General features: G+C 40.5%; 1 protein-coding gene across 1 annotated transcript in view; it reads left to right on the top strand.

The window, feature by feature from the left end:
• The window catches only part of LOC140736150 (transcription initiation factor TFIID subunit 4-like), a 114,289-nt gene that overhangs the window by 42,979 nt on the left and 52,702 nt on the right, over positions 1-18,608 (top strand). The window lies entirely within an intron of this gene.

The following is an 18,608-nucleotide window of genomic DNA, read 5'->3' on the forward strand; positions in this document are numbered from 1 at the left end:
TTTGCATCTGGTAAAATAAATAAATGCTGCCTTAGTTAATGTGTTTATACAGTTGTTAGGCACTTCTGAAGAACTAGGCTGAAAATTAGTCTAGAACTTTTAAGCTTATGGGACAGAGCTTTGAGGTGACCTACATAGTAAGAAAGGCAAAAATTAATCAACAGGCAATTTTTTTTGTTTTTGTTTTTTGAATGGAATTTTAATGGAGTTGGGAGAAAGACCTTTGTTAGGACAGAGGATCCAGTAATGATCTTAAGTTGTAAATGTTTCTATCTCTAGAATTTGTAATGTTGCAATTACAATGACAAAAGATGGATAACAATAATGGGTAATTTTAACTCTTCCTCATTTGCTTAAGTGTAAATTAAAATTAAGAATATATTTTGCCCTGGATCTGTCCTGGGTCCAGCATGCAAGTTCCATTATGAAGAAAGTACAGCAGTGCCTCTTCTTTCTTGAAGTTTGAAAAGATTTGGCATGTCATCTAAAACTTGACAAACTTCTATTGATATGAGATGGAGCGTATATTGACTGCTTGTATCATGGCTTGGTATGGAAGCACCGTCTTTGAACGGAAAATTCTACAAGAATAGTGGATATGGCCCAGACCGTCACAAGTAAAGCCTCTCCACCAGTAAGCACATCTACATGGAGCACTGTCGCAGGAAATCAGCATCCATCACCGAGGACCTCCACCCCCAGACCATGCTCTCTTCTTGCTGCTGCCATCAGGAAAAAGGTACAGGAGCCTCAGGACTCACACCTCCAGGTTCAGGAACAGTTATTACCCCTCTATCATCAGGCTCTTGAACCAGAGGGGATAACTTCACTCGCCCTATCACAGAACTGTACTCGCTTCCAAGGACTCTTCATCTCATGCTCTCGATATTTATAATGATCATTATTTCTCTTTTCCTCTTTCTTTATGTATTTGGACAGTTTGTTGTTTTTACACACTGGACGTTATTTATCCTGTTCGATGTGTTTTTTTAAAAATTGATTCTATTGTGTTTCCTGTATACTGCGATTGTTGCAAAAAAATGAATTTCAGAGTTGTATATAGTGAAATATATGTACTTTGATAATAAATTTACTTTGAACTTTGGAGGTTGGAAGCTGAAAGAGACACCAATGATGCCCAGTCTCAAATCAAGAATATTTCTTGCTGTATTTACAGTTGCAAGAAAAATGTTTGTGAACCCTTTGCATTCATTGCTCATAAAATGTGGTCTGATCTTCATCTAAGTCACAATAGTAGACACACACAATCTGCCTAAACTAATACCACACAAACAATAGTACTTCTTGTGAATACTGAGTACACTATTTATACAATCACAATCTAGGGTTCAAAAAGGTATGTGACCTCTGGGGTAATGCCTTCTACAAAAGCTGTTTGGAGTCAGGTGTTCCAATCAATGAGATAAGATTAGAGGCGTGTGTTGTAGAGGTGCCCTGTCCAATATACTCTTTTAAAAAAGGGACCGTAAGACAGAAGAGCAAAATTAGTCCATTTGGCCCATCCAGTAATGGCTGATTCCCCCCCACCCCTCTCCATATAACCTTTGATGCTGGTAACAAATTCCACAAATTCACCACCCTCTGGCTAAAGGAATTTCTCTGCATTTGTTTTAAATTGACATCCCTCTATCTCGAGGCTGTGCTCTCTTTTCCTAGACTCTTCCACATGGGAAACATCCTTTACACATCTACTCTTAATAGGCCTTTAAACATTTGAAATGTTTCAATGAGATCACTGCCCCCCCAACCTTCTAAATTCCAGTGAGTACAGACCCAGAGCTATCAAATATTCCTGGTATGATAACCCTTTCATTCCTGGAATCATCCTTGTGAACCTCCTCTGGACCCTCTCCAATGCTAGCACATCTTTTCTTTGATGAGCCCAGAACCGTTCACAATACTCAAGGTGAGGTCTCACCAGTTCCTTGTTAAAGCCTCAGCATCACATCCCTGCTCTTATATTATAGACCTCTTGAAATGAATGCTAATATTGCATTAGGCTTACTCACTGACTCTATCTGCACGTTAACCTTAAGCGTGTTCTGCACAAGGACTCTCAAGTCCCTTTGCATCTTAGAATTTTGGATTTTCTCCTCGTTTAGAAAATACTTATTTCTTCTGCCACAGTGCATGACCCTGCATTTTCCAACAATGTATTTCATTTGCTACTTTCTTGCCCATTCTTCTAATCTGTCTTAAGTCCTTCTGCAACCTACCTACCCCTCCACCAATCTTTGTATTGTCTGTAAACTTGGCAACAAAGCCATTTATTCCATCTAAATCATTGATATATGCAGCATAAAAAGAAGTGGCCCAACATGAACTCCTGCCATGCACTAGTCGTTGGCAGCCAACCAGAAAAGGATCTTTTTATTCCCACTTACTGCCTCCTACCAAACAGCCATTGCTCTAACCATGCCAGTAACTTCCCCGTAATGCTTGGGCTCCAAGCTAAGGGTAAGCAGCCTTATGCGTGGCACGTTGTCAAAGGCCTTCTGAAAGTCCAAATATACAGCATCCACTGCATCCCCTTCATCTATCCTACATGTATTCTCCTCAGAGAATTCAAACAGGTTTATCAAGCAAAATTTTCACTTTAGGAAACAATGCTGACTTCGCCCTGTGTCACCAAGTACACGATAACCTCATCCTTAACAATTGATTCCAACATCTTCCCAACCACTGAGGTCAGGCTAACTAGTCTATAATTTCCTTTCTGTTGTCTTCTTCCTTTCTTAAAGAGTAGAGTGACATTTGCAATTTTCCAGTCCTCTGCCACCATACAAGAGTCCAATAATTTTTGAAAGATCATTACTAATGCCTCCACAATCTCTACTGCTACCTCTTTCAGAACCCTAGGTGCAACTCCTCAGTCTGGGTGACTAATGTACCCTTGAGTCCCTCAGCTTTTTGAGCACCCTGTAATAGTAACTGCACTCACTTCTCTTTCCTCACACCCTTCAACATCTGACACACTACTAGTGCCTTCCACAGCGAAGACTGATGCAAAATACTCATTTAGTTCATCTGCCATCTCCTTGTCCCCCTATTATTTCTCCAACCTCATTTTCTAGCAGTCCTATGTTCACTCTCATTTCTCTTTTATTTTTAACATACTTGAAAAATCTTTGCCTATCCACTCTGATATTATTTGGCAGCTTGCTTTCATATTTCATCTTTTCCCTTCTAATCATTCTTTTTAGTTCTCTATGTTTTTAAAAACTTCCCAATCCTCCATCTTCCTACTGATTTTTGTTTTGTTGTATGCCCTCTCTTTTGCTTTTACATTAGCTTTGACTTCCCTTGTTCATCACAGTGTATTATTTTGCTATTTGAGTGTTTCTTTGTTTTTGGGATACATCTGTCCCACAGCTTCCTCATTTTCCCCTGAAACTCGTACCATTACTGCTCTGCTGTCATCCCTGCCAGTGTCTCCTTCCAATTTACTTTAGCCAACTCCTCTCTCATATCACTGTAATTTCTTTCACTGCTCTGAAATACTGCTACATCAGAGTTTCTCTTTATCATATTTTAAGTTGAGCTCAATCATATTGTGATCACTGGCTCCTAAAGGTTCTTTTACCCTCAGCTCCCTAATCACCTCTGGTTCATTATATAATGTCCAATCCAGCATAGCTGATTCCCTCGTAGGCTCAACAACAAACTTCTCTAAAAAGCCATCTTGTAGGCATTCAACAAACTCGCTCTCTTGAGATCCATTACTAACTTGATGCTCCCAATTGAGCTACATGTTGAAATCTCACCTGACTATCATAACATTGCCCTTTTGACACAACTTTTCTATTTCCAGTTGTAATCTGTGGTCCGCCTCCCAGCTTGTTTTGGGAGGCCTGTACGTAACTGCCATCAAGGTCCTTTTACCCTTGCAGTTTCTTAACTCAACCCACAAGAATTCAAATCCTCTGATCCTATGTCACATCTTTCTACTGATTTGATGCCATTCTTTACCAGCAGAGCCATGCCACCCCCTCTACCTACCTTTCTCTCCCTTCAATACAATGTGTAACCTTGGACACACATAGCCAGGTTACTGACAGAGCCTGCTCTTCTAAAGAAAGATCTGTTTCTGAGCACCATGCCGTGGTCAAAACAACTTTTAGAGGAGCTTAGAAGAAGAATTGTAGAGATGCATGAAGCTGGAATATGCTACAAAAGCATTTCTAAAGACCTGTGTGTTCATCAGTCCACAGCAAGAGAGATTGTTGACAAATGGAGGAAGTTCAATAATGTTGCTGCTTTCCATAGGAGTGGGTGTCTTGCAAAGATCACACCAAGAGCAGAACATGCAATGCTGTAGGAGGTGAAAAAGAACCCAAGGATAACTAACAGCAAGAGATCTGCAGAAATATATACAGCTTGCAAAAATCTCTGTTCATGTGTCCACTATAAGAAAAACACTGAACAAGAATTGTGTTCATGGAAGGACACCATGGAGGAAACCACTGCTCACCAAACAAAACATTGGTCCACATCTCAAATTTACAAAAGACCACCTGGATGATCCACAACACTTCTGTGACAATGAGACAAAAGTTGACTTTTTTGGCAGAAATGCACAGTGCTATGTTTGGAAGGAAGAGGGAACGGCACCAACACCAAAACCACATCTCAACTGTGAAGCATGATGGAAAGAGCTTCATAGTTTGCGGCTGCTTTGCTGCCTCAGGGCCTGGACAGCTTGCAATCAATAGTTGAGGAAACAATGAATTCTAAATTGTATCAAGACATTTTACAGAAGAATGTCAGGGTAGCGGTCCATCACTTCAAACTTAATAGAAGTTGGATGGTACAACAAAGCAACGATCCATAAAACAGGAGTAGATCAGCAATAGAGTGGTTTAAAAAGAAGAAATTCATGTTTTGGAATGGCCAAGTCAAGTCCAGACCTAACTCAATTGAGATACTGTGGTATGACCTGAAGAGGGCTGTTCATGCAAGGTATCCCAGAAATATTGCTGTACTGAATTAGTTTTGTATGGAGGAATGATCTATAATTCCTCCTCACTGTTGTTCAAGTCTGATCAGCAGCTACAGGAAACATTTGGTGGAAGTTATTGTTGCTAAAGTTCTACCAGTTGTTCACATACCTTTTCTAGCCTGAACCATAAATGATTAAACAGCATGTTCAATAAAGATATGAAAAGTACAATTGATTGTGTATTATTAGTTTAGGAAGATTGTGTTTGTCTATTATTGCAACTTAGATGAAGATCAGACCACATTTTATGAGTAATTTATGCAGAAAACCAGGCAATTAAACTTTTTCCTGCAACTGTATGTATTGTGTTAGTGTGAGGTGGATTCTTTGCTGTCCCTTCTTGTAACCAATGATACATTGTTTTCTAGATGGTCCTTTTATTTTCTGTGTGTAATCAGATTTTATGTTCTGCAATTAAATATAGATTGCTAAAATTAAATAGCTCTATTAAAAGGTGATTTTAAAAAAAGCAATACAATTGTATGCTTATTATCCATATGCCATAGCACAGCACAATCATATTATGGTGCCAGTGAACTGGATTCAATTCCTGTTACTGTCAGTAAGGAGTTGTTATTTTCTTTCTGTGATCGCATGGGTTTCCTCCAACTGCACTGGTTTCCTCCTCCCGCACAAAGACGTGTGTTATAGCTTAATTGGCCACATGGGTTTAATTGGGTGGCACGGGTTTGTTGGTTCTGAAGGACCTATTATTGTGTTGTATCAATAAGTAAAATTTAAAACTTAAAAACTTAACTTTAATGTCTTTATCAGTACATTCTGAATTATCATTTATAAACACATGATTCTCCTGAAATAAAGTCTTTTTCCCCCACAAAATAATCAACTAAAACACTGATTCTCCTGGAAGATTAATCATGAGTCTTTGACATTTGCCATGTAATGGTTTAGAAGTTTCCAACCTGCTGGAAAAGGAAGTCTTTGGGACTTTCCGTTTTACATCTGCTTTTATTTTATATCTACTTGGTTGTTAATTAATGGTGGTTCTCCTTTAACAGGAGTTTAATTGGGAGTTGATATTTTTGAGGGAAATAAAAGCTTTCTGATAATAGTTTTTGATAAATTCAAAACCTGTTAACCATGGTCTTTCTCTGACAATTAGCAGAATTTTCCAGTTATTTTACATGGAGCATATATCACAGAGCAACTCTTATCCACCTTTTTATTCTGACATCTTTCTCCTTCCTTTCTACTCTTGATAAAGGGTCTCGGTCTGAAACATTGACTTTTTTCATTTCCATAGATACTGCCTGACTCTAGCAATTTCATGTGTCTAACTTTTAATAGAGGTTAGGTTGTAATCTAATCTCTAGCTAACTGCATTCTTTTATTAGCTATGTTGAAGTATATTTCTTTAACCAATCAAGCTAGACTCAAGTGCTTCAGGGTGCCTGAAATTTGGAAGTCCCAAATTTTATTCATTTTTCAGAGACATCACCTTCATTAAGGTATGATTTAAAAGTGTGTGCAAACAGCACAAACTAATGATATAAATTCTTCTGTATTGAGATATTGGAATGTCATCAAGCCTTTTTAAAAAAATCAGTTCCCGCAAGAACAGTAAGTACCTAACAAGCTTTTACAGTTTTTTTAATTTAAAAAAATCGTAATGCTGATTTTGGGGGGAAAAAGCCCACAAACAGGTCAATTATCAGTGAGGAACATAAAGTTGTTTTAATACATTTTGAGATTGAAAGAAGGTAGATCTAAACAGATTATCATGTCCAAGCTAAGAAGAACAATTAAATCAATCAACTGAGTACAATAGTCAATGTGAGTTATCCTTGGACAGTTATTTTTACCCTTTTAGTTCTAAGATTTACAGCTACAGAATAAAGGCTGTTCTTTATTTGAGATTTTTGACAGTTGTGCTGCTGTGAATAGAGCCTTTGGGAAGCCCTTAGGCAGGTACAATTTGAACTATTGTGAATTAAAAGTTTAAAAGTAAGGTTCCAGTTCACATGGCATACTTTTGGATCTATCGTGTTCAGAAGAAGTGATATAATTCAAAGGAGTAATTAAAATATTGATTTAAATTTAATGGACAAATAAGACAAATTGGATTAAAGTATTAACAGAATATAAATTTTAAGACTTGCATACAAATGAGGTATGAAGTGATGCCTTTTGGAAGAATCAAGTGGCCATGTACTGTCACAAAACTGATACAAAAATAAAGTATTAAACTACTTATTTTCTAGTCACAAGTAGAATATAGAAGAAAAGGGAGTTGGGGTACTGGTGCATAAATTATTCATGTTGCAGTTTAATAAAAAACACAAAAAGAACTTTCATGCTCTTGTAGAGGATTAGAAGGTAAAAGTAGAGAAATCACATTAGGTTTGTATAGGACCCAGATTAAACCATAATCCAGGTCCTGTACAAATTTTCGACCATAACTGCTGGTACAGTACATAGTAAGAATGAGACAACGTTTTTTCAGGACCATGGTGTTACATGACATGGTACAAAAACTAGACTGAACTATGTACAAACCCCATTTCCAGAAAAGTTGGGATATTTTCCAAAATGCAATAAAAACAAAAGTCTGTGATATGTTAATTCACGTGAACCTTTATTTAACTGACAAAAGTACAAAGAAAAGATTTTCAATAGTTTTACTGACCAACTTAATTGTATTTTGTAAATATTCAGAAATTTAGAATTTGATGGCAGCAACACACTCAAAAAAAAGTTGGGACAGAGGCATGTTTACCATTGTGTTATATCACCTTTCCTTTTAATAACACTTTTTAATCGTTTTGTAACTGAGGATACTAATTGTAATAGATTTGCAATTGGAAATTTTGTCCATTCTTGCTTGATATAAGACTTCAGCTGCTCAACAGTCCGGGGTCTCTGTTGTCTGATTCTCCTCTTCATGATGCGCCATACGTTTTCAGTAGGAGATAGATCTGGACTGGCAGCAGGCCAGTCAAGCACACACTCTCTGTGTCTACAAAGCCACGCTGTTGTAGCCCATGCAGAATGTGGTCTGGCATTGTCCTGCTGAAATAAGCATGGACGTCCCGGGAAGAGACGTCGCCTTGATGGCAACATATGTCTCTCTAAAATCCTAATATACGCCTCAGAGTCAATGGTACCTTCACATACATGCAACTCACTCATGACGTGAGCACTGATGCACCCCCATACCATCACAGATGCTGGCTTTTGCACCTTTCGCTGTTAACAATCAGGATGGTCGTTTTCATCTTTGGCACGGAGAACCCGACGCCTGTTTTTTCCGAAAACTAGCTGAAATGTGGACTCATCTGACCACAGCACACCGTTCCACAGTCTTTCGGTCCATCTGAGATGAGCTCGGGCCCAGAGAACTCGCCGGCATTTCTGCATAGAGTTGATGTATGGCTTCCTCCTTGCGTAATACAGTTTCAAGTTGCATTTCTGGATGCAGCGACGGACTGTGTTAAGTAACAATGGTTTTCCAAAGTACTCCCGAGCCCAGGTGGCTGTAATTGTCACTGTAGCGTGACGGTTTCATAGGCAATGCTGCCTGAGGGCTCGAAGATCACGCGCATTCAACAGTGGTTTCCGACCTTGCCCTTTACACACTGAGATGTCTCTGAATTCTCTGAATCTTTTCACAATATTATGTACTGTAGATGTTGAAAGACCCAAATTCTCTGATATCTTGCATTGGGAAATGTTCCTTTTGAACTGACTAACAATTCTCTCACGAATTTTGGCACAAAGGGGTGAGCCACGACCCATCCTTGCTTGCAAAGACTGAGCCTTTGATGGATGCTACTTTTATACCCAGTCATGATACCTTACCTGCTACCAATTAGCCTACTTAATGTGGAGTCTTCCAAACCGGTGTTACTTGAATATTCTGTGCACTTTTCAATCTTATTTTAACTCTGTCCCAACTTTTGTTGAGTGTGTTGCAGCCATCAAATTCTAAGTTTGTGTATATTTACAAAGTACAATTAAGTTGGTCAGTAAAACTATTGAAAATCTTTTCTTTGTACTTTTGTCAGTTAAATAAGGGTTCATGTGAATTAACATATCACAGATTTTTGTTTTTATTGCATTTAGGAAAATATCCCAACTTTTCTGGAAATGGGGTTTGTAAAAAAAAAACACAGAAAAAAAACTACACTAGACTACAGATCTACCCAGGACTGCATAAAGTGTACAAAACAGTGCAGGCATTACAATAAATAATAAACAGGACAATAGGACAGTAAGGTGTCAGTCCAGTCTCTGGGTATTGAGGAGTCTGATAGCTTGGGGGAAGAAACTGTTACACAGTCTGGTCGTGAGAGCCCGAATGCTTCGGTGCCTTTTCCCAGATGGCAGGAGGGAGAAGAGTTTGATTGAGGGATGCGTGGGGTCCTTCATAATGCTATTTGCTTTGCGGATGCAGCGTGTAGTGTAAATGTCCGTAATGGCAGGAAGAGAGACCCTGATAATTGTCTCAGCTGACCGCACTATCCACTGCAGGGTCTTGCGATCCGAGATGGTGCAATTTCCGAACCAAGCAGTGATGCAGCTGCTCAGGATGCTCTCAATACAACCCCTGTAGAATGTGATGAGGATGGGGGATGGGAGATGGACTCAGCCTTAGCAGCAAGTAGAGACGCTGCTGAGCTTTCTTTGCTATGGAGCTGGTGTTGAGGGACCAGGTGAGATTCTCCGCCAGGTGAACACCAAGAAATTTGGTGCCCTTAACGATCTCTACCGAGGAGCCATCGATGTTCAGCGGGGAATGGTCGCTCCGTGCCCTCCTGAAGTCAACAACCATCTATTTTGTTTTGTTCACATTCAGAGACAGGTTGTTGGCTCTGCACCAGTCCGTTAGCCGCTGCACCTCCTCTCTGTAAGCTGACTTGTCGTTCTTGCTGATGAGACCCACCACGGTCATGTCATCGGCGAACTTGATGATGTGGTTCGAGCTGTGTGTTGCAGCACAGTCGTGGGGCAGCAGAGTGAACAGCAGTGGACTGAGCATGCAGCCCTGGGGAGCCCCCGTGCTCAGTGTGATGGTGTTGCAGGAGAGGGGGGTGTTCAGGCCCAGTAGGCTCGGTTTTCCAATCAGTTTCTGAAGGATGATTGTGTTGAATGCTGAACTGAAGTCTATGAACAGCATCTGAACGTATCTGTCTTTTTTTTGTCCAGGTGGTTTAGGGACCAGGTAGAGGGTGATGGGAATGGTGTCTGTTGAGTGGTTGGGATGGTATGCAAACTGCAGGGGTCCAGTGAGGGGGACAGGAGGGTCTTGATATGCCTCATGACGAGTCTCTCGAAACACTTCATGATGATGGATGTGAGTGCAACGGGACAGTAGTCATTTAGGCAGGACACTGAAGTCTTCTTCGGCATGGGGACAATGGAAGCGGCCTTGAAGCACATTGGACCGGTGGCGCTGCTCAGGGAGAGGTTGAAGATGTCAGTGAGAACATCTGCTGGCTGGTCTGCACATCCCCTGAGCACTCTACCAGGAATGTTGTCTGGTCCAGCAGCCTTCCGTGGGTTGACCCTGCACGGAGTTCTTCTCACATCAGCCATTCTATAAAAAGAATGTTGAGGTGTAGAAGGTGCAAAAGTAAAAATTGACAGCACTGAGAGGATCTGTACATCAAAACATTGAGCAGACTGGGGTTCTTTTCTCTAAAGAGGGCAACAAATGAATTGGTATTAGAATTTTAGTATGGTAATGAAATGCTTTATTGGGCAGAAAATGAGAGCTATTCCCTCCACCTATGTTATACATACAAAATGCTGGAGGAACTCAGCAGGCCAGGCAACATCTATGGAAAAGAGTACAGTCGACATTTCGGGCCAAGACCCTTCATCATACTATTATTTGCTGAAGGACAACTCACTATTTTTCCATTCAATTCCTCTAATAATTAATATTAACACCTTTAACCTTGCGGTGAAAGATGGTAGAAGACTGAGGTATGGAGGGATCTATGAGTGTCCTTGTGCTAGATTCACAAAAGTTTACTGCTGTATGCAAATAATTAGGAAAGCTAAAGCTGTTAATATTTATTACAGGTGTCCATCCCCTCTTTACAAGGTTGGACAAGCTCGGATGTTACTGGTAGAATTTAAAAGTGAGAGGGGATTTGATTGAGAAAAGCCTTGGCAGGGAGGATGTGAAGATAAGAGAATTCAGAACTAGGGAACACTGTTGAAAATGAGACTGGTAAGGAGCTGTCTTGGAGTTGTAAGTCAGATTCATACAGCACAGAAACAGGCCTTTAGCCCACCACATCTGTGCTACCTTTTTGCCTAAATTTGCTCCCATTTGCTCATATTGCTTTTGCCCTTCTATTCCAATTCAGATGCTTGTCTAAATGCTTCTTAAACTTAGTTATTGTATTGATTCCACCATTTCATCTTGCAGAATATTCCAAATATCACTCTCTGTATGTAAAAAAAAAACTCTGCTCCGATCCCCTTTAAACCTCCTTCTTCACACCTTAAACCCCCTTCTTCGCACCTTAAACCCATCACCTCTTGTTTTTGATATCCCCACAACTGGAAAAATATTGTCTCCCCTATCTATGCTTCTTGTTATACAGATTATTTTATATTAATGTTTCATTCTTGAGAACTGTCTGTGAGCTCTCATTCTTTCATCTAATTAAATAGTCAGTCAACCTAACAGTATCCATAATTAAGTTAATTGGGTGGTGGAGTGGTGATACATCATTACCAAAGAGGGTGTAAGACACCCATTCCCTCCGCTAGCCTGCAGGTCACCCTTGGGCAAGCTGCCGCACCTGGTTAGCGACTCCAATCAGGGTAATCTGAAGCCATGGGAGCAAGTGGTGCATATCACAAGTCCTGGTTATGCGACCACTGACGCCAGGCAGACAATCTCTGAAAAGTATTGATAATGGCGGTGTCACCCGTCTTGGAAAGACTCTGCCCAGAAGAATGCAATGGCAAACCACTTCTGTAGAAAACTTTGCTAAGCACAATCATGGTCATGGATAAGACCTTGATCGCAAACGTCAATACAACATGGCACATAATATTGATGATAATAATGAATTAGACTAGTAAAACTTATAAAGTATCTAATTATTAATGAATGTCATGAAACATTTTGTTATTACTAGCTGTAATGTATGGCAGAATTTGTGTAAAGTTGGATTTTCATAAATAAGATCATCGAATCCCTGTATACCTATGAGATTACTAGATGGCCATTTCCACTCCAGGGAAAATGTGCCCTGCTATCCACTTACCTTCTTAGCTAAAATCCTCCAATCAAGGCAACATCCTGGTAAATCTCCCTGGAACACTCTCCATTGCAGCCATATCCTTCATCAGTGAATGATGGAAGCACAATCCTTAACATATTTAAGACAGGGCTACATAAATTCTTGGTTAGTAAGAAGATAAAGGCAGAGTTGAGGTGCAATCAGATCATTCATGATCTTTTTGAATGGAGGTCATGCTAATATGCTCCTTATTTATATATTTCATACGTTCTGGTTAAACATATCGTCAACTTAACTGCAGATGGCCTAATTTCTTAGATAGTTTCAGTTTCACAAAACCATTTGAAGCATTAGAAAAGACTTGGTGATTCCCTTCTAAACCTTTAGTAACTCCATTCTGCAGCTCTGCCTGCCAACCAAATCAAATCTGTTTTTGCTAGCTGCATGAGAAGTGAAAACACAGCTCATCCATTCAAACCAGTTCTGTTATTTTCTACAAGGAAACAGTTGTAGCCTGGAATCTGTAATGAGGATGTTGATGAGGCCATCAGCACTATTAGAAAAATATTAGACTTCATAGAAAACAATTTAAAAATGTATATCCCTATAAATATTGATTTTTTTCTCCCTTGCCTTCCTACATGAGAAAATATTTCCATTGATAGTAATCAGGATGGGGATGAGGATTTAAATTAGGTCAACCTTTGAAAACATAGCAGAGAGCCAGGATCTCAGGGAAGCGCAGTGCACACAGCCTCTTTGTTCTTGGAAAGCTGGGCCTTGATAACCTTATAAGTTTGCTCCACACAGGTGTCATTGACACTATGCAGAGAGAGTCTTGGGCAGTGTGGCCAATGAGTACAAAAAGGACTAGGTTCACCTTTTCCTCTTGTGCTGAATGCTGTAGTTCAGCTTTCCATGCTGTCCACAAACATCAAACTATCGTGAGGTGCATCTGTTATGTGCACCTCTGTTACAGGGCACCACTATCCCGAGCAGTCATTTTGAACTGCTTTATCACTTTTAAAATGAATACCGAGTAGGTATGATTTATTGACTTGCACTTAGTTGCTTGTATTTTGACATGTGATTATAAGCTTTTAGTGGTATATCTAGATTCTTGGCCTCCACACCCCTAATTTGTGCAATTCTAAAATTCTGGTCACTCAAAATAAAAGTGCTTAAAATTGACTTTTAATTGAAAATATTAAATAAAATTTACTTTATCTAAAAATGGAAAATTTGGCTACCACTTCTGAAGCTCTGTGTAGTTAGATGTAGAAATCTAGAGTTGATTTCAAAAGTAACATGCTCTTCCATAGAGTGCACTTTTGCTCTTTGCAAAACATCCTGAATTGAAATATATGTTGAACCCTGAACTTTGCGTTTGCACTATAATCAACTGGGGAAAAATTTACGGCTGGTTTAATCAGAAACTGGTATAAGTGATCTCAAGTACGTTGCTAAATTGCTTCTGTGATAATAGGGCCCTGATGAAGGGTCTCAGCCCGAAACATTAACTGCCAATTCATTTCCGTAGATCAGGGTTTCTCAACTGGGGTTCCGCAAGAGGTTGTGATTAAAACAAAATAAAACATTGTTTTTTTTTTAACTTTGCGCAACGTGCGATGCAAATGCAGTGGTGGGCAGTGACCAAACAGCCCCATCAGCAATCTTGTTCGGGGTCTCTTAGCTCAATATGGCAGTGTGCAGTAGGACCGTGTTTATTTGCTTGAGTCCATTCTCAGTTTTTGATGCGAGATAGGGGAGCCGTTGATAATTGCTGAGCACTGTATTGCATGGTGGGGAGGGTGGTAGAATGATAATTGGTGAGTGCTGTACTGCATGAAGGGATGGACGGTAGACTGATAATTGGTGAGTGTTGTACTGCACAAAGGCAAGGATGGTAAGCTGATTATTGGTGAGCACTGAATTGCACAGTCGGCTGATGAGCGGGAATTGCATTTTCCGAGCATTGAATGGATTCGCCCAACTGGGCTATGACATTAGCCTCTCCCTCCCGAATTACTTCCCTCAACTTCACCTGATGCACCGTTGACTGACTTATGGAAGTGAACAAACTACTGGTGTAGTAGAAACATAGAGGGAATTTTTCATTCTAAAGGTAGTCCAAAGAGGCGATTTGTGAAGAGGAGGTGTGAAATGGAAGAGGAGGATTCTAGGCCTAGGCCAATGGGCAATTCTGATAAGGATCACGATAAAGAATTACAATCTTCTGAGTTATTTCACTGCACTAGTGCAACAACGGTCCACAAAAAAGTCCATCTCTTTTTACAAAGCTATAAAAAGTTCATTTACACAACAAATACACAAAGTACATACCCTTCCCTTGGACAGCATCAGTGGCGTGGAGAGGGGAGACTTGCTGCTTGGGCAACTGCTGGTCTTCCACAAAAAAAAAACCTTGCCTAGGGTTGCGCCCTGGAAATTTACCAAAGGTGCAAATCCATGATCTAACTGAGGACTACAAACAGTTAGTATTTACAAGACAGTGAATAAATTCAAATTAACATATGATTATTACTGTCTGTAAAACAGTCAATTCCCTAGGGAGCCCACTGCTCCTGGAAATCCCCACTGTACCCATTATGACCGCATGCTCCCTCTCCAAGGACAGCCAGACACAAATGCATCCTCAGAAGATGGGCAAGCTTCTGAGCTTCCCGCTGCCTGCACCCGTGAATGGTCATCATGGCCAAGCCCAGGCATAAGCCCCCAAGTAGATCCATCTTGTGACCCACCCTCCTTTCGCACTGCGTGCCTGTATATAACGAGCATGGGGCTGAAGTGCAACCAAAACCTGAACAGCAGCCCCCTCAGATACTCAAACAGGGGCTGCAACCTCTCACACTCCATATACACATGGTACACTGACTCCTCCTGGCCACAGAATGGATAGGTGGACGAGTGTCAGTGAACCTACTTAAAAACCTGTTGTATGGTACTGCCCTATGCAACACCTTGCACCTCAGGTCCCCAATGTACTGAGGAAGGATCCCTGCATAAAGAGATTTCTGCTGGAGGCGACCTCTGCTGCCAAATGGTAAAACAGACTGCCAAGGTGAGTCTGGTTGGAAGACGAAGGCAAGGAACTGAAAGATGTGCAAGTGCAGACTGTACAAGAAATGCTTTAGAGCATCAGGAAATGGCACCGTGTGAGACAGTTCACATTGTGCGGAACCCTCTCCCGTGTTGTATCCCCAGGCCTAGATCCAACGAGCTCTTCCAGCCCATCAGGTGGTGGTGCAGCCCGAACTTCTCCACTTCCCCAAGCCCCTCAACAACCTCCATGATAGGATGACCATACCCCAGGCAGCTGGAGCACTATCCTCCACTAGCGCAGGAGCACCCTGTCTGGATGAGACTAGACCCTATACCCTCGACAGCTCTCAGTAAAAGCGAGGCGGTTCCCTCAAAGCAGCGTGACCGATGCTGTCCACTGGAAACCACAAGCCCTCCTGCAGGCAGTGCCTCCGGCAGAGAAAGTACATCACCAGCGCATGCCATCTTGGAGAGTGGTCACTGCACAGTTATCTCTGCAGGGTCCTGAGACGGAAAGCTGTTAGCTAGGCGTGCACACACACCAATTACTGACCGCCCTCCGTGATCAGAACACTCAGGACCGCAGCAGAGACCCAGTTCCTCCTGTTGCCCCAGAAGAAGTCTGCTAGTCTCCTCTGGGTCCTAGAGTCAAAAGCAGTGGGCGGGACTAAAGTAATCAGCTAGTACCATACCTTTACAATAAAAGCTACTTATCAATGGGTTTTACATCTGCTAGTGATCCACGTTGTCCTATTCCATTGTGCCTAGTCTTTGACAATCAATTTACAAATGTAGCAATGGCTCCAGCAAAATTGAAAAGACACTTAATGACAAGTCATAGGCATATGACACATAAAAGTGCCAATTATTTTAAATGGCTATTGGAATCTCAAAACAAACAGATTAAAGCTTTTGAAAATAAAGTCAGTCAGTAAAAGGACTCGGAAGCAAGTTATTTAGTAGCTTTAAGACCAGTTCACTCAAAGTTGTTTTTTAAAAAAACTGTGAAGACCTGGATGAAGAGCACACCAATCTCTTGCTACATACAGAAACCCGGTGGCTTAGTAGAGGAAGAGTTCTTAACAGAGTGTTTGAACTGAAAAGTGAATTGCAGGAATACTTTAAAGAAAATAGTAGGCCAGATTTTGTTGAGTGCTTTGAAGATGAAGAATGGCTGTAGACACTAACCTACTTAACAGAACATTTTCATCATATGAACAAGTTGGAACAAGTCTCTGCAAGGCCCCAAAGAAGATGTTTTGACTTCAAGTAACAAGATTCTTGGATTTAAAAGGAAACTGAATCTTTGGGGAAAAGTCATGTTGCAGAAGGAAATCTTGAAATGTTTCCACTGCTGCTTGAACTTGAGAGTGAGGAAGGATATCAGAAAGTATCAAGTCTTATCCACCTGGAAGAATTGCAGAAAAAAATTGAACAGTAATTTCCCTCCCTTTCAAAACAAGTGTATGAAAATGTATGACTGGGTGAGGGACCCTTTGGCTGAGTCCTCTGCTCAGCCTGAGAACTTGACTTTATGAGAAGACGAAGAACTTTGTGAGATGGTCTGATCATGCACTCAAGATGGGATTTATTGACCTGCTCCTGGACAAGTTCTGGATTTCTGTGCAAGAGGAGTATCCTGCCATTCATAGGAAAGCAATGAACATTTTGCTGCCGTCTTCAGCTTCTTACATGTGTGAGCAAGCTTTTTCTTGTTTGACATGTACCGGAGCAAGGATGGAAATAGTTTTATTTCAGTTGCAGGTGAAATCCGTGAGAGCTTGTCTCAAGTTCGATCAAGAATTGAGAAACTTATTGTGTTTGTGTTATGAGTTTTTAAAAATTTATGAGAGAGAAAGAAAGAGTGATTTCAAGAAAGATAAGCTAAGCTTAACTTTCTGTTATTGTTTCAAGAAAGGTTGTCTAAAAATTCATTCTCTACTCAAAAGAGCATTGACAATTATTTTCAGATTATTACTATCTACAGCTTACTGATCATGGTAACATACTGTGAGTTCTAGATATAATTTTCATGCAGGGGTTCCCTGAGACCTGAAAATTATTTCAAGGTTTCTTCCACGGCAAAAAGGTTGAGAAAGGCTGCCATAGAGCCTGCTGAGTTCCTCCAGCATTTTATGTGTGTTGCTTTGGATTTCCAGCATCTGCAGACTTGCTCATGTTTGTTATTTTCTGTGATTATAGGCTGGGGTTCAGACATTTCAAATTGCTCCTGACATGTCTAGTTGTGCAGTGCTTGAGATTTAGACAGGCTTGTTGGAGATGGTGCAAAGGTGTGATTGGAAAAGAAATTAAAGGCTCACTGCTATGGTTGAGATGGATCTGAGATCACACTGTCGTGCAAGTGGACTCTGATCAGTGGGAAGGCTGCTAATGGTGATTCAGTAATTGGGAGTGGCAGTGGGTTCTGATGGGATAAATACTCGGGCTTTTTATATATATGTTTCAGAAGTACTTGACAGGAGACAGCTGTGGGACAATATGGTCTAGGTACCTTTCAATACTCTAAAAGGAATATTGTCTCAGAGATTAAGTCATTTTGCACATGCTGGCAAGATCACTCATGACAGGAAGTACTCTTTAAGACTGACATTATGAAGGATGAACCAGAACTGGTCATTATTAGAGAAATAAATCAATTTTCAATTGCATGTTGCTGCATCATCCAGTTGAATTTCTTGCCTATCTACTCAAGTGGATGCAAAAGACCCCACAGAATTTTCTCAAAGAACAATAGGGATTTGCCTGTTAACTTTTGCCAGCTGGTTATTTATCTCATTTGCAATTTGTGAACTTTTCATTGTACAAATTGATGTCACATTTGTCTATAGATATTAATGCTTAAAGTAATTAATTGTCTGTGAAGTACTGAGGAATATCTTGAGAATGTGAAATTGTTGTTTAAATATGAATACTCTAAAAAGGTGTTACTCTTAACACAAAATGCTGGAGGAACTCAGCAGGTCAGGCAGCATCTATGGAGAGAAAGAAACAGGCGATGTTTCTGGCAGTGACTCTTCATCAGGTCCTAATGAAGGATCTTGGACCGGAATGTCAACTCTTAATTCCCTCCATAGCCTGACCTGCTGAGTTCTTCAGATATTTCATGTGTATGTTACTCTGGATTTCTAACATCTGTAGAACCTCTTGTGTTTGTATTAATTGAACTTCCTTTTTTTGTAGTGGGGGGAGCATTTGATTAATAGTATCTTGGATAAAGCTGTACCAATGTATTTACCATGCTCAAACTAAGTTCTTACTTATCAAAATTTGTTTGAGGA

This window comes from Hemitrygon akajei, chromosome 11 (genome assembly GCF_048418815.1).
Source record: "Hemitrygon akajei chromosome 11, sHemAka1.3, whole genome shotgun sequence".
Taxonomy (NCBI): Eukaryota; Metazoa; Chordata; class Chondrichthyes; order Myliobatiformes; family Dasyatidae; genus Hemitrygon; species Hemitrygon akajei.